The sequence below is a fragment of the Carcharhinus amblyrhynchos genome, unplaced genomic scaffold (assembly GCF_965287045.1).
Source record: "Carcharhinus amblyrhynchos unplaced genomic scaffold, sCarAmb.v2.hapA scaffold_66, whole genome shotgun sequence".
Taxonomy (NCBI): domain Eukaryota; kingdom Metazoa; phylum Chordata; class Chondrichthyes; order Carcharhiniformes; family Carcharhinidae; genus Carcharhinus; species Carcharhinus amblyrhynchos.
Window position 1 is genome coordinate 1037229 of NW_027649806.1, and position 15788 is coordinate 1053016.

Sequence of the window (15788 nt, forward strand, 5' to 3'; positions counted from 1 at the left end):
GTTCCAAAGTTTCTCTGAACACCTTCGAGCAGTGAATGACATTTGGCTGATATTCTGCCAATGTGTGTATCTCAATGTAATGAGAAAGTGGTAAAGTGCTTATCTCGATGAGTTCAGCAAGTTGGAAAAATCCACAATATGTTGCAAAGTTTCTCTGAATACCATCGAGCAGTGAATGCTATTTGGCTGATATTCTGCCAATGTGTGTATCTCAATGAAATGAGAAAGTGGTAAAGTGGCTATCTCGATGAGTTCAGCAAGTTGGAAGAAATCCACAATCCGTTCCAAAGTTTCTCTGAATACCTTGGGGCAGTGAATGACATTTGGCTGATATTCTGCCAATGTGTGTATCTCAATGTAATGAGAAAGTGGTAAAGTGCTTATCTCGATGAGTTCAGCATGTTGGATGAAATCCACAATAAGATGCAAAGTTTCTCTCAAGACCATCGAGCCATGAATGCTTTTTGGCTCATATTCTGCCAATGTGTATATCTCAATGAAATGAGAAAGTGGTAAAGTGCTTATCTCGATGAATTCAGCAAGTTGGAAGAAATCAACAATCGGGTCCAAATTTTCTCTGAATTCCTTGGTGCAGTTAATGACATTTGGCTGATATTCTGCCAATGTGTGTATCTCAATGTAATGAGAAAGTGGTAAAGTGCTTATCTGGAAGAGTTCCTCATGTTGGATGAAATCCACAATATGATGCAAAGTTTCTCTCAATACCATCGAGCAGAGAATGCGATTTGGCTGATATTCTGCCAATCTGCGTCTCTCAAAGAAATGAGATAGTGGGAAAGTTCTTATCTCGATGAATCCAGCAAGTTGGAAGAAATCCACCGTCGTTTCCAAAGTTTCTTTGCATACCTTCGAGCAGTGAATGACATTTGGCTGATATTCTGCCAATGTTTGTTTCTCCATGTAATGAGAAAGTTGTAAAGTGCTTATCTCGATGAGTTCAGCGTGTTGGATGAAATCCACAATATGATGCAACGTTTCTCTGAACACCATCGAGCAGTGAATGCGATTTGGCTGATATTCTGCCAATGTGTGTATCTCAATGAAATGAGAAAGTGGGAAAGTGCATATCTCGATGAGTTCAGCAAGTTGGAAGAAATCCACAATATGTTGCAAAGTTTCTCTGAATACCATCGAGCAGTGAATGCTATTTTGCTGATATTCTGCCAATGTGTATATCTCAATTTAATGAGACAGTGGTAAAGTGCTTATCTCGATGAGTTCAGCAAGTTGGAAGAAAACTACAATATGTCCCAATGTTTCTGTGAATTCCCTCGAGTAGGATATGTCATTTGGCAGAAATTCTTCCAATGTGTGCAAGTTGGAAGAAATCAACCGTCGTTTCCAAAGTTTCTCTGAATACCTTCGAGCAGTGAATGACATTTGGCTGATATTCTGCCAATGTTTGTTTCTCCATGTAATGAGAAAGTTGTAAAGTGCTTATCTCGATGAGTTCAGCGTGTTGGATGAAATCCACAATATGATGCAACGTTTCTCTGAACACCATCGAGCAGTGAATGCGATTTGGCTGATATTCTGCCAATGTGTGTATCTCAATGAAATGAGGAAGTGGTAAAGTGCTTACCTCGATGAGTTCAGCACGTTGGAAGAAATCCACAATATGTTGCAAAGTTACTCTGAATACCATCGAGCAGTGAATGCCATTTGGCTGATATTCTGCCAATGTGTGTATCGCAATGAAATGAGAATGTGGAAACGTGCTTATCTCGATGGGTTGAGCTAGTTGGATGAATTCCACAATCTGTTCCAAAGTATCTCTGAACACATTCGAACAGTGAATGCCATTTGGCTGATATTCTGCCAATGTGTGTATCTCAATGTAATGAGAAAGTGGTAAAGTGCTTATCTCGATGAGTTCAGCAAGTTGGAAGAAATCCACAATATGTTGCAAAGTTTCTCTGAATACCATGGAGCAGTGAATGCTATTTGGCTGATATTCTGCCAATGTGTGTATCTCAATGAAATGAGAAAGTGGTAAAGTGGCTATCTCGATGAGTTCAGCAAGTTGGAAGAAATCCACAATCCGTTCCAAAGTTTCTCTGAATACCTTGGAGCAGTGAATGACATTTGGCTGATATTCTGCCAACGTGTGTATCTCAATGTAATTAGAAAGTGGTAAAGTGCTTATCTCGATGAGTTCCGCATGTTGGATGAAATCCACAATATGATGCAAAGTTTCTCTCAAGACCATCGAGCCGTGAATGCTTTTTGGCTCATATTCTGCCAATCTGTATATTTCAATGAAATATGAAAGTGGTAAAGTGCTTATCTCGATGAATTCAGCAAGTTGGAAGAAATCCACAATCGGTTCCAAAGTTTCTCTGAATACCTTCGAGCAGTGAATGCTATTTGGCTGATATTCTGCCAATGTGTGTATCACAATGTTATGAGAAAGTTGGAAAGTGCTTATCTCGATGAGTTCAGCATGTTGGATGAAATCCACAATAAGATGCAAAGTTTCTCTGAATACCTTCGAGCAGTGAATGCGATTTGGCTGATATTCTGCCAATGTGTGTATCTCAATGAAATGAGAAAGTGGTAAAGTGCTTATCTCGATGAGTTCAGCAAGTTTGAAGAAATGCACAATCGGTTCCAAAGTTTCTCTGAATTCCTTCGAGCAGTGATGACATTTGGCGAATACTCTGCCAATGTGTGTATCTCAATTTAATGTGAAAGTGGTAAAGTGCTTATCTCGATGAGTTCAGCAAGTTGGAAGAAATCCACAATCGGTTCCAAAGTTTCTCTGAATACCTTCGAGCAGTGAATGCCATTTGGCTGTTATTCTGCCAATGTGTGTATCTCAATGAAATGAGAAAGTGGTAAAGTGCTTATCTCGATGAGTTCACCATGTTGGATGAAATCCACAATATGATGCAAAGTTTCTCTCAAGACCATCGAGCCGTGAATGCTATTTGGCTGATATTCAGCCAATGTGTGTATCTCAATGAAATGAGAAAGTGGTAAAGTGCTTATCTCGATGAGTTCAGCAAGTTGGAAGAAATCAACAATCGGTTCCAAAGTTTCTCTGAATACCTTGGAGCAGTGAATGACATTTGGCTGATATTCTGCCAATGTTTGTTTCTCCATGTCATGAGAAAGTTGTCAAGTGCTTATCTCGTTGAGTTCAGCATGTTGGATGAAATCCACAATATGATGCAAAGTTTCTCTGAATACCATCGAGCAGTGAATGCGATTTGGCTGATATTCTGCCAATGTGTGTATCTCAATGAAATGACAAAGTGGTAAAGTGCTTATCTCGATGAGTTCAGCAAGCTGGAAGAAATCCACAATCGGTTCCAAAGTTTCTCTGATTACCTTCGAGCAGTGAATGACATTTGGCTGATATTCTGCCAATGTGTGTATCTCAATGTAATGAGAAAGTGGTAAAGTGCTTATCTCGATGAGTTCCGCATGTTGGATGAAATCCACAAAATGATGCAAAGTTTCTCTCAATACCATCGAGCAGTGAATGCTATTTGGCTCATATTCTGCCAATGTGTCTATCTCAACGAAATGAGAAAGTGGGAAAGTGCTTATCTCGATGAGTTCTGCAAGTTGGAAGAAGTCCACAGTCGGTTCCAAAGTTTCTCTGAACACCTTCGAGCAGTGAATGACATTTGGCTGATATTCTGCCAATGTGTGTATCTCAATGTAATGAGAAAGTGGTAAAGTGCTTATCTCGATGAGTTCAGCAAGTTGGAAAAATCCACAATATGTTGCAAAGTTTCTCTGAATACCATCGAGCAGTGAATGCTATTTGGCTGATATTCTGCCAATGTGTGTATCTCAATGAAATGAGAAAGTGGTAAAGTGGCTATCTCGATGAGTTCAGCAAGTTGGAAGAAATCCACAATCCGTTCCAAAGTTTCTCTGAATACCTTGGGGCAGTGAATGACATTTGGCTGATATTCTGCCAATGTGTGTATCTCAATGTAATGAGAAAGTGGTAAAGTGCTTATCTCGATGAGTTCAGCATGTTGGATGAAATCCACAATAAGATGCAAAGTTTCTCTCAAGACCATCGAGCCATGAATGCTTTTTGGCTCATATTCTGCCAATGTGTATATCTCAATGAAATGAGAAAGTGGTAAAGTGCTTATCTCGATGAATTCAGCAAGTTGGAAGAAATCAACAATCGGGTCCAAAGTTTCTCTGAATTCCTTGGTGCAGTTAATGACATTTGGCTGATATTCTGCCAATGTGTGTATCTCAATGTAATGAGAAAGTGGTAAAGTGCTTATCTGGAAGAGTTCCTCATGTTGGATGAAATCCACAATATGATGCAAAGTTTCTCTCAATACCATCGAGCAGAGAATGCGATTTGGCTGATATTGTGCCAATCTGCGTCTCTCAAAGAAATGAGATAGTGGGAAAGTTCTTATCTCGATGAATCCAGCAAGTTGGAAGAAATCCACCGTCGTTTCCAAAGTTTCTCTGAATACCTTCGAGCAGTGAATGACATTTCGCTGATATTCTGCCAATGTTTGTTTCTCCATGTCATGAGAAAGTTGTAAAGTGCTTATCTCGATGAGTTCAGCGTGTTGGATGAAATCCACAATATGATGCAACGTTTCTCTGAACACCATCGAGCAGTGAATGCGATTTGGCTGATATTCTGCCAATGTGTGTATCTCAATGAAATGAGAAAGTGGGAAAGTGCATATCTCTATGAGTTCAGCAAGTTGGAAGAAATCCACAATATGTTGCAAAGTTTCTCTGAATACCATCGAGCAGTGAATGCTATTTTGCTGATATTCTGCCAATGTGTATATCTCAATCTAATGAGACAGTGGTAAAGTGCTTATCTCGATGAGTTCAGCAAGTTGGAAGAAAACTACAATATGTCCCAATGTTTCTGTGAATTCCCTCGAGTAGGATATGTCATTTGGCAGAAATTCTTCCAACGTGTGCAAGGTGGAAGAAATCCACCGTCGTTTCCAAAGTTTCTCTGAATACCTTCGAGCAGTGAATGACATTTGGCTGATATTCTGCCAATGTTTGTTTCTCCATGTAATGAGAAAGTTGTAAAGTGCTTATCTCGATGAGTTCAGCGTGTTGGATGAAATCCACAATATGATGCAACGTTTCTCTGAACACCATCGAGCAGTGAATGCGATTTGGCTGATATTCTGCCAATGTGTGTATCTTAATGAAATGAGAAAGAGGGAAAGTGCTTATATCGGTGAGTTCAGCAAGATGGAAGAAATCCACAATATGTTGCAAAGTTTCTCTCAAGACCATCGAGCCGTGAATGCTACTTGGCTGATATTCTGCCAATGTGTGTATCTCAATGAAATGAGGAAGTGGTAAAGTGCTTACCTCGATGAGTTCAGCACGTTGGAAGAAATCCACAATATGTTGCAAAGTTACTCTGAATACCATCGAGCAGTGAATGCCATTTGGCTGATATTCTGCCAATGTGTGTATCTCAATGAAATGAGAATGTGGAAACGTGCTTATCTCGATGGGTTGAGCTAGTTGGATGAATTCCACAATCTGTTCCAAAGTATCTCTGAACACATTCGAACAGTGAATGCCATTTGGCTGATATTCTGCCAATGTGTGTATCTCAATGTAATGAGAAAGTGGTAAAGTGCTTATCTCGATGAGTTCAGCAAGTTGGAAGAAATCCACAATATGTTGCAAAGTTTCTCTGAATACCATGGAGCAGTGAATGCTATTTGGCTGATATTCTGCCAATGTGTGTATCTCAATGAAATGAGAAAGTGGTAAAGTGGCTATCTCGATGAGTTCAGCAAGTTGGAAGAAATCCACAATCCGTTCCAAAGTTTCTCTGAATACCTTGGAGCAGTGAATGACATTTGGCTGATATTCTGCCAACGTGTGTATCTCAATGTAATTAGAAAGTGGTAAAGTGCTTATCTCGATGAGTTCCGCATGTTGGATGAAATCCACAATATGATGCAAAGTTTCTCTCAAGACCATCGAGCCGTGAATGCTTTTTGGCTCATATTCTGCCAATCTGTATATTTCAATGAAATATGAAAGTGGTAAAGTGCTTATCTCGATGAATTCAGCAAGTTGGAAGAAATCCACAATCGGTTCCAAAGTTTCTCTGAATACCTTCGAGCAGTGAATGCTATTTGGCTGATATTCTGCCAATGTGTGTATCACAATGTTATGAGAAAGTTGGAAAGTGCTTATCTCGATGAGTTCAGCATGTTGGATGAAATCCACAATAAGATGCAAAGTTTCTCTGAATACCTTCGAGCAGTGAATGCGATTTGGCTGATATTCTGCCAATGTGTGTATCTCAATGAAATGAGAAAGTGGTAAAGTGCTTATCTCGATGAGTTCAGCAAGTTTGAAGAAATGCACAATCGGTTCCAAAGTTTCTCTGAATTCCTTCGAGCGGTGAATGACATTTGGCGAATACTCTGCCAATGTGTGTATCTCAATTTAATGTGAAAGTGGTAAAGTGCTTATCTCGATGAGTTCAGCAAGTTGGAAGAAATCCACAATCGGTTCCAAAGTTTCTCTGAATACCTTCGAGCAGTGAATGCCATTTGGCTGTTATTCTGCCAATGTGTGTATCTCAATGAAATGAGAAAGTGGTAAAGTGCTTATCTCGATGAGTTCACCATGTTGGATGAAATCCACAATATGATGCAAAGTTTCTCTCAAGACCATCGAGCCGTGAATGCTATTTGGCTGATATTCAGCCAATGTGTGTATCTCAATGAAATGAGAAAGTGGTAAAGTGCTTATCTCGATGAGTTCAGCAAGTTGGAAGAAATCAACAATCGGTTCCAAAGTTTCTCTGAATACCTTGGAGCAGTGAATGACATTTGGCTGATATTCTGCCAATGTTTGTTTCTCCATGTCATGAGAAAGTTGTCAAGTGCTTATCTCGTTGAGTTCAGCATGTTGGATGAAATCCACAATATGATGCAAAGTTTCTCTGAATACCATCGAGCAGTGAATGCGATTTGGCTGATATTCTGCCAATGTGTGTATCTCAATGAAATGACAAAGTGGTAAAGTGCTTATCTCGATGAGTTCAGCAAGCTGGAAGAAATCCACAATCGGTTCCAAAGTTTCTCTGATTACCTTCGAGCAGTGAATGACATTTGGCTGATATTCTGCCAATGTGTGTATCTCAATGTAATGAGAAAGTGGTAAAGTGCTTATCTCGATGAGTTCCGCATGTTGGATGAAATCCACAAAATGATGCAAAGTTTCTCTCAATACCATCGAGCAGTGAATGCTATTTGGCTCATATTCTGCCAATGTGTCTATCTCAACGAAATGAGAAAGTGGGAAAGTGCTTATCTCGATGAGTTCTGCAAGTTGGAAGAAGTCCACAATCGGTTCCAAAGTTTCTCTGAACACCTTCGAGCAGTGAATGACATTTGGCTGATATTCTGCCAATGTGTGTATCTCAATGTAATGAGAAAGTGGTAAAGTGCTTATCTCGATGAGTTCAGCAAGTTGGAAAAATCCACAATATGTTGCAAAGTTTCTCTGAATACCATCGAGCAGTGAATGCTATTTGGCTGATATTCTGCCAATGTGTGTATCTCAATGAAATGAGAAAGTGGTAAAGTGGCTATCTCGATGAGTTCAGCAAGTTGGAAGAAATCCACAATCCGTTCCAAAGTTTCTCTGAATACCTTGGGGCAGTGAATGACATTTGGCTGATATTCTGCCAATGTGTGTATCTCAATGTAATGAGAAAGTGGTAAAGTGCTTATCTCGATGAGTTCAGCATGTTGGATGAAATCCACAATAAGATGCAAAGTTTCTCTCAAGACCATCGAGCCATGAATGCTTTTTGGCTCATATTCTGCCAATGTGTATATCTCAATGAAATGAGAAAGTGGTGAAGTGCTTATCTCGATGAATTCAGCAAGTTGGAAGAAATCAACAATCGGGTCCAAAGTTTCTCTGAATTCCTTGGTGCAGTTAATGACATTTGGCTGATATTCTGCCAATGTGTGTATCTCAATGTAATGAGAAAGTGGTAAAGTGCTTATCTGGAAGAGTTCCTCATGTTGGATGAAATCCACAATATGATGCAAAGTTTCTCTCAATACCATCGAGCAGAGAATGCGATTTGGCTGATATTGTGCCAATCTGCGTCTCTCAAAGAAATGAGATAGTGGGAAAGTTCTTATCTCGATGAATCCAGCAAGTTGGAAGAAATCCACCGTCGTTTCCAAAGTTTCTCTGAATACCTTCGAGCAGTGAATGACATTTCGCTGATATTCTGCCAATGTTTGTTTCTCCATGTCATGAGAAAGTTGTAAAGTGCTTATCTCGATGAGTTCAGCGTGTTGGATGAAATCCACAATATGATGCAACGTTTCTCTGAACACCATCGAGCAGTGAATGCGATTTGGCTGATATTCTGCCAATGTGTGTATCTCAATGAAATGAGAAAGTGGGAAAGTGCATATCTCGATGAGTTCAGCAAGTTGGAAGAAATCCACAATATGTTGCAAAGTTTCTCTGAATACCATCGAGCAGTGAATGCTATTTTGCTGATATTCTGCCAATGTGTATATCTCAATCTAATGAGACAGTGGTAAAGTGCTTATCTCGATGAGTTCAGCAAGTTGGAAGAAAACTACAATATGTCCCAATGTTTCTGTGAATTCCCTCGAGTAGGATATGTCATTTGGCAGAAATTCTTCCAACGTGTGCAAGGTGGAAGAAATCCACCGTCGTTTCCAAAGTTTCTCTGAATACCTTCGAGCAGTGAATGACATTTGGCTGATATTCTGCCAATGTTTGTTTCTCCATGTAATGAGAAAGTTGTAAAGTGCTTATCTCGATGAGTTCAGCGTGTTGGATGAAATGCACAATATGATGCAACGTTTCTCTGAACACCATCGAGCAGTGAATGCGATTTGGCTGATATTCTGCCAATGTGTGTATCTTAATGAAATGAGAAAGAGGGAAAGTGCTTATATCGGTGAGTTCAGCAAGATGGAAGAAATCCACAATATGTTGCAAAGTTTCTCTCAAGACCATCGAGCCGTGAATGCTACTTGGCTGATATTCTGCCAATGTGTGTATCTCAATGAAATGAGGAAGTGGTAAAGTGCTTACCTCGATGAGTTCAGCACGTTGGAAGAAATCCACAATATGTTGCAAAGTTACTCTGAATACCATCGAGCAGTGAATGCCATTTGGCTGATATTCTGCCAATGTGTGTATCTCAATGAAATGAGAATGTGGAAACGTGCTTATCTCGATGGGTTGAGCTAGTTGGAAGAATTCCACAATCTGTTCCAAAGTATCTCTGAACACATTCGAACAGTGAATGCCATTTGGCTGATATTCTGCCAAAGTGTGTATCTCAATGAAATGAGAAAGTGGTAAAGTGCTTATCTCGATGAGTTCACCATGTTGGATGAAATCCACAATATGATGCAAAGTTTCTCTCAAGACCATCGAGCCGTGAATGCGATTTGGCTGATATTCTGCCAATGTGTGTATCTCAATGAAATGACAAAATGGTAAAGTGTTTATCTCGATGAGTTCAGCAAGCTGGAAGAAATCCACAATCGGTTCCAAAGTTTCTCTGATTACCTTCGAGCAGTGAATGACATTTGGCTGATATTCTGCCAATGTGTGTATCTCAATGTAATGAGAAAGTGTTAAAGTGCTTATCTCGATGAGTTCCGCATGTTGGATGAAATCCACGAAATGATGCAAAGTTTCTCTCAATACCATCGAGCAGTGAATGCTATTTGGCTCATATTCTGCCATTGTGTCTATCTCAACGAAATGAGAAAGTGGTAAAGTGCTTATCTCGATGAGTTCTGCAAGTTGGAAGAAGTCCACAATTGGTTCCAAAGTTTCTCTGAATACCTTCGAGCAGTGAATGACATTTGGCTGATATTCTGCCAATGTGTGTGTCTCAATGAAATGGGAAAGTGGTAAAGTGCTTATCTCGATGAGTTCAACATATTGGATGAAATCCACAATATGATGCAAAGTTTCACTCAAGACCATCGATCCGTGAATGCTATTTGGCTGATATTCTGCCAATGTGTGTATCTCAATGAAATGAGAAAGTGCTTATCTCGATAAGTTCAGCAAGTTGGTAGAAATCAACAATCGGTTCCAAAGTTTCTCTGAATACCTTGGAGCAGTGAATGACATTTGGCTGATATTCTGCCAATGTTTGTTTCTCCATGTCATGAGAAAGTTGTCAAGTGCTTATCTCGATGAGTTCCGCATGTTGGATGAAATCCACAAGATGATGCAAAGTTTCTCTCAATACCATCGAGCAGTGAATGCTATTTGGCTCATATTCTGCCAATGTGTCTATCTCAACGAAATGACAAAGTGGTAAAGTGCTTATCTCGATGGGTTCTGCAAGTTGGAAGAAGTCCACAATCGGTTCCAAAGTTTCTCTGAACACCTTCGAGCAGTGAATGACATTTGGCTGATATTCTGCCAATGTGTGTATCTCAATGTAATGAGAAAGTGGTAAAGTGCTTATCTCGATGAGTTCAGCAAGTTGGAAAAATCCACAATATGTTGCAAAGTTTCTCTGAATACCATCGAACAGTGAATGCCATTTGGCTGATATTCTGCCAAAGTGTGTATCTCAATGTAATGAGAAAGTGGTAAAGTGCTTATCTCGATGAGTTCAGCAAGTTGGAAGAAATCCACAATCCGTTCCAAAGTTTCTCTGAATACCTTGGGGCAGTGAATGACATTTGGCTGATATTCTGCCAATGTGTGTATCTCAATGTAATTAGAAAGTGGTAAAGTGCTTATCTCGATGAGTTCACCATGTTGGATGAAATCCACAATATGATGCAAAGTTTCTCAGAATTCCATCGAGCAGTGAATGCGATTTGGCTGATATTCTGCCAATGTGTGTATCTCAATGAAATGAGAAAGTGATAAAGTGCTTATCTCGATGAATTCAGCAAGTTGGAAGAAATCCACAATCGGTTCCAAAAGTTTCTCTGAATACCTTCGAGCAGTGAATGCTATTTGGCTGATATTCTGCCAATGTGTGTATCTCAATGTTATGAGAAAGTTGGAAAGTGCTTATCTCGATGAGTTCAGCATGTTGGATGAAATCCACAATATGATGCAAAGTTTCTCTGAATACCTTCGAGAAGTGAATGCGATTTGGCTGATATTCTCCCAATGAGTGTATCTCAATGAAATGAGCAAGTGGTAAAGTGCTTATCTCGATGAGTTCAGCAAGTTTGAAGAAATCCACAATCGGTTCCAAAGTTTCTCTGAATTCCTTCGAGCAGTGAATGACATATGGCGAATATTCTGCCAATGTGTGTATCTCAATGTAATGTGAAAGTGGTAAAGTGCTTATCTCGATGAGTTCAGCAAGTTGGAAGAAATCCACAATCGGTTCCAAAGTTTCTCTGAATACCTTCGAGCAGTGAATGCCATTTGGCTGTTATTCTGCCAATGTGTGTATCTCAATGAAATGAGAAAGTGGTAAAGTGCTTATCTCGATGAGTTCAGCAAGTTGGAAAAATCCACAATATGTTGCAAAGTTTCTCTGAATACCATCGAGCAGTGAATGCTATTTGGCTGATATTCTGCCAATGTGTGTATCTCAATGAAATGAGAAAGTGGTAAAGTGGCTATCTCGATGAGTTCAGCAAGTTGGAAGAAATCCACAATCCGTTCCAAAGTTTCTCTGAATACCTTCGAGCAGTGAATGACATTTCGCTGATATTCTGCCAATGTTTGTTTCTCCATGTCATGAGAAAGTTGTAAAGTGCTTATCTCGATGAGTTCAGCGTGTTGGATGAAATCCACAATATGATGCAACGTTTCTCTGAACACCATCGAGCAGTGAATGCGATTTGGCTGATATTCTGCCAATGTGTGTATCTCAATGAAATGAGAAAGTGGGAAAGTGCATATCTCGATGAGTTCAGCAAGTTGGAAGAAATCCACAATATGTTGCAAAGTTTCTCTGAATACCATCGAGCAGTGAATGCGATTTGGCTGATATTCTGCCAATGTGTATATCTCAATCTAATGAGACAGTGGTAAAGTGCTTATCTCGATGAGTTCAGCAAGTTGGAAGAAAACTACAATATGTCCCAATGTTTCTGTGAATTCCCTCGAGTAGGATATGTCATTTGGCAGAAATTCTTCCAATGTGTGCAAGTTGGAAGAAATCCACCGTCGTTTCCAAAGTTTCTCTCAATACCATCGAGCAGTGAATGCTATTTGGCTCATATTCTGCCAATGTGTCTATCTCAACGAAATGAGAAAGTGGTAAAGTGCTTATCTCGATGAGTTCTGCAAGTTGGAAGAAGTCCACAGTCGGTTCCAAAGTTTCTCTGAACACCTTCGAGCAGTGAATGACATTTGGCTGATATTCTGCCAATGTGTGTATCTCAATGTAATGAGAAAGTGGTAAAGTGCTTATCTCGATGAGTTCAGCAAGTTGGAAAAATCCACAATATGTTGCAAAGTTTCTCTGAATACCATCGAGCAGTGAATGCTATTTGGCTGATATTCTGCCAATGTGTGTATCTCAATGAAATGAGAAAGTGGTAAAGTGGCTATCTCGATGAGTTCAGCAAGTTGGAAGAAATCCACAATCCGTTCCAAAGTTTCTCTGAATACCTTGGGGCAGTGAATGACATTTGGCTGATATTCTGCCAATGTGTGTATCTCAATGTAATGAGAAAGTGCTAAAGTGCTTATCTCGATGAGTTCAGCATGTTGGATGAAATCCACAATAAGATGCAAAGTTTCTCTCAAGACCATCGAGCCATGAATGCTTTTTGGCTCATATTCTGCCAATGTGTATATCTCAATGAAATGAGAAAGTGGTAAAGTGCTTATCTCGATGAATTCAGCAAGTTGGAAGAAATCAGCAATCGGGTCCAAAGTTTCTCTGAATTCCTTGGTGCAGTTAATGACATTTGGCTGATATTCTGCCAATGTGTGTATCTCAATGTAATGAGAAAGTGGTAAAGTGCTTATCTGGAAGAGTTCCTCATGTTGGATGAAATCCACAATATGATGCAAAGTTTCTCTCAATACCATCGAGCAGAGAATGCGATTTGGCTGATATTCTGCCAATCTGCGTCTCTCAAAGAAATGAGATAGTGGGAAAGTTCTTATCTCGATGAATCCAGCAAGTTGGAAGAAATCCACCGTCGTTTCCAAAGTTTCTCTGAATACCTTCGAGCAGTGAATGACATTTCGCTGATATTCTGCCAATGTTTGTTTCTCCATGTCATGAGAAAGTTGTAAAGTGCTTATCTCGATGAGTTCAGCGTGTTGGATGAAATCCACAATATGATGCAACGTTTCTCTGAACACCATCGAGCAGTGAATGCGATTTGGCTGATATTCTGCCAATGTGTGTATCTCAATGAAATGAGAAAGTGGGAAAGTGCATATCTCGATGAGTTCAGCAAGTTGGAAGAAATCCACAATATGTTGCAAAGTTTCTCTGAATACCATCGAGCAGTGAATGCGATTTGGCTGATATTCTGCCAATGTGTATATCTCAATCTAATGAGACAGTGGTAAAGTGCTTATCTCGATGAGTTCAGCAAGTTGGAAGAAAACTACAATATGTCCCAATGTTTCTGTGAATTCCCTCGAGTAGGATATGTCATTTGGCAGAAATTCTTCCAATGTGTGCAAGTTGGAAGAAATCCACCGTCGTTTCCAAAGTTTCTCTGAATACCTTCGAGCAGTGAATGACATTTGGCTGATATTCTACCAATGTTTGTTTCTCCATGTAATGAGAAAGTTGTAAAGTGCTTATCTCGATGAGTTCAGCGTGTTGGATGAAATCCACAATATGATGCAACGTTTCTCTGAACACCATCGAGCAGTGAATGCGATTTGGCTGATATTCTGCCAATGTGTGTATCTTAATGAAATGAGAAAGAGGGAAAGTGCTTATATCGGTGAGTTCAGCAAGATGGAAGAAATCCACAATATGTTGCAAAGTTTCTCTCAAGACCATCGAGCCGTGAATGCTACTTGGCTGATATTCTGCCAATGTGTGTATCTCAATGAAATGAGGAAGTGGTAAAGTGCTTACCTCGATGAGTTCAGCACGTTGGAAGAAATCCACAATATGTTGCAAAGTTACTCTGAATACCATCGAGCAGTGAATGCCATTTGGCTGATATTCTGCCAATGTGTGTATCTCAATGAAATGAGAATGTGGAAACGTGCTTATCTCGATGGGTTGAGCTAGTTGGAAGAATTCCACAATCTGTTCCAAAGTATCTCTGAACACATTCGAACAGTGAATGCCATTTGGCTGATATTCTGCCAAAGTGTGTATCTCAATGAAATGAGAAAGTGGTAAAGTGCTTATCTCGATGAGTTCACCATGTTGGATGAAATCCACAATATGATGCAAAGTTTCTCTCAAGACCATCGAGCCGTGAATGCGATTTGGCTGATATTCTGCCAATGTGTGTATCTCAATGAAATGACAAAATGGTAAAGTGTTTATCTCGATGAGTTCAGCAAGCTGGAAGAAATCCACAATCGGTTCCAAAGTTTCTCTGATTACCTTCGAGCAGTGAATGACATTTGGCTGATATTCTGCCAATGTGTGTATCTCAATGTAATGAGAAAGTGTTAAAGTGCTTATCTCGATGAGTTCCGCATGTTGGATGAAATCCACGAAATGATGCAAAGTTTCTCTCAATACCATCGAGCAGTGAATGCTATTTGGCTCATATTCTGCCATTGTGTCTATCTCAACGAAATGAGAAAGTGGTAAAGTGCTTATCTCGATGAGTTCTGCAAGTTGGAAGAAGTCCACAATTGGTTCCAAAGTTTCTCTGAATACCTTCGAGCAGTGAATGACATTTGGCTGATATTCTGCCAATGTGTGTGTCTCAATGAAATGGGAAAGTGGTAAAGTGCTTATCTCGATGAGTTCAACATATTGGATGAAATCCACAATATGATGCAAAGTTTCACTCAAGACCATCGATCCGTGAATGCTATTTGGCTGATATTCTGCCAATGTGTGTATCTCAATGAAATGAGAAAGTGCTTATCTCGATAAGTTCAGCAAGTTGGTAGAAATCAACAATCGGTTCCAAAGTTTCTCTGAATACCTTGGAGCAGTGAATGACATTTGGCTGATATTCTGCCAATGTTTGTTTCTCCATGTCATGAGAAAGTTGTCAAGTGCTTATCTCGATGAGTTCCGCATGTTGGATGAAATCCACAAGATGATGCAAAGTTTCTCTCAATACCATCGAGCAGTGAATGCTATTTGGCTCATATTCTGCCAATGTGTCTATCTCAACGAAATGACAAAGTGGTAAAGTGCTTATCTCGATGGGTTCTGCAAGTTGGAAGAAGTCCACAATCGGTTCCAAAGTTTCTCTGAACACCTTCGAGCAGTGAATGACATTTGGCTGATATTCTGCCAATGTGTGTATCTCAATGTAATGAGAAAGTGGTAAAGTGCTTATCTCGATGAGTTCAGCAAGTTGGAAAAATCCACAATATGTTGCAAAGTTTCTCTGAATACCATCGAGCAGTGAATGCTATTTGGCTGATATTCTGCCAATGTGTGTATCTCAATGAAATGAGAAAGTGGTAAAGTGGCTATCTCGATGAGTTCAGCAAGTTGGAAGAAATCCACAATCCGTTCCAAAGTTTCTCTGAATACCTTGGGGCAGTGAATGACATTTGGCTGATATTCTGCCAATGTGTGTATCTCAATGTTATGAGAAAGTGGTAAAGTGCTTATCTCGATGAGTTCAGCATGTTGGATG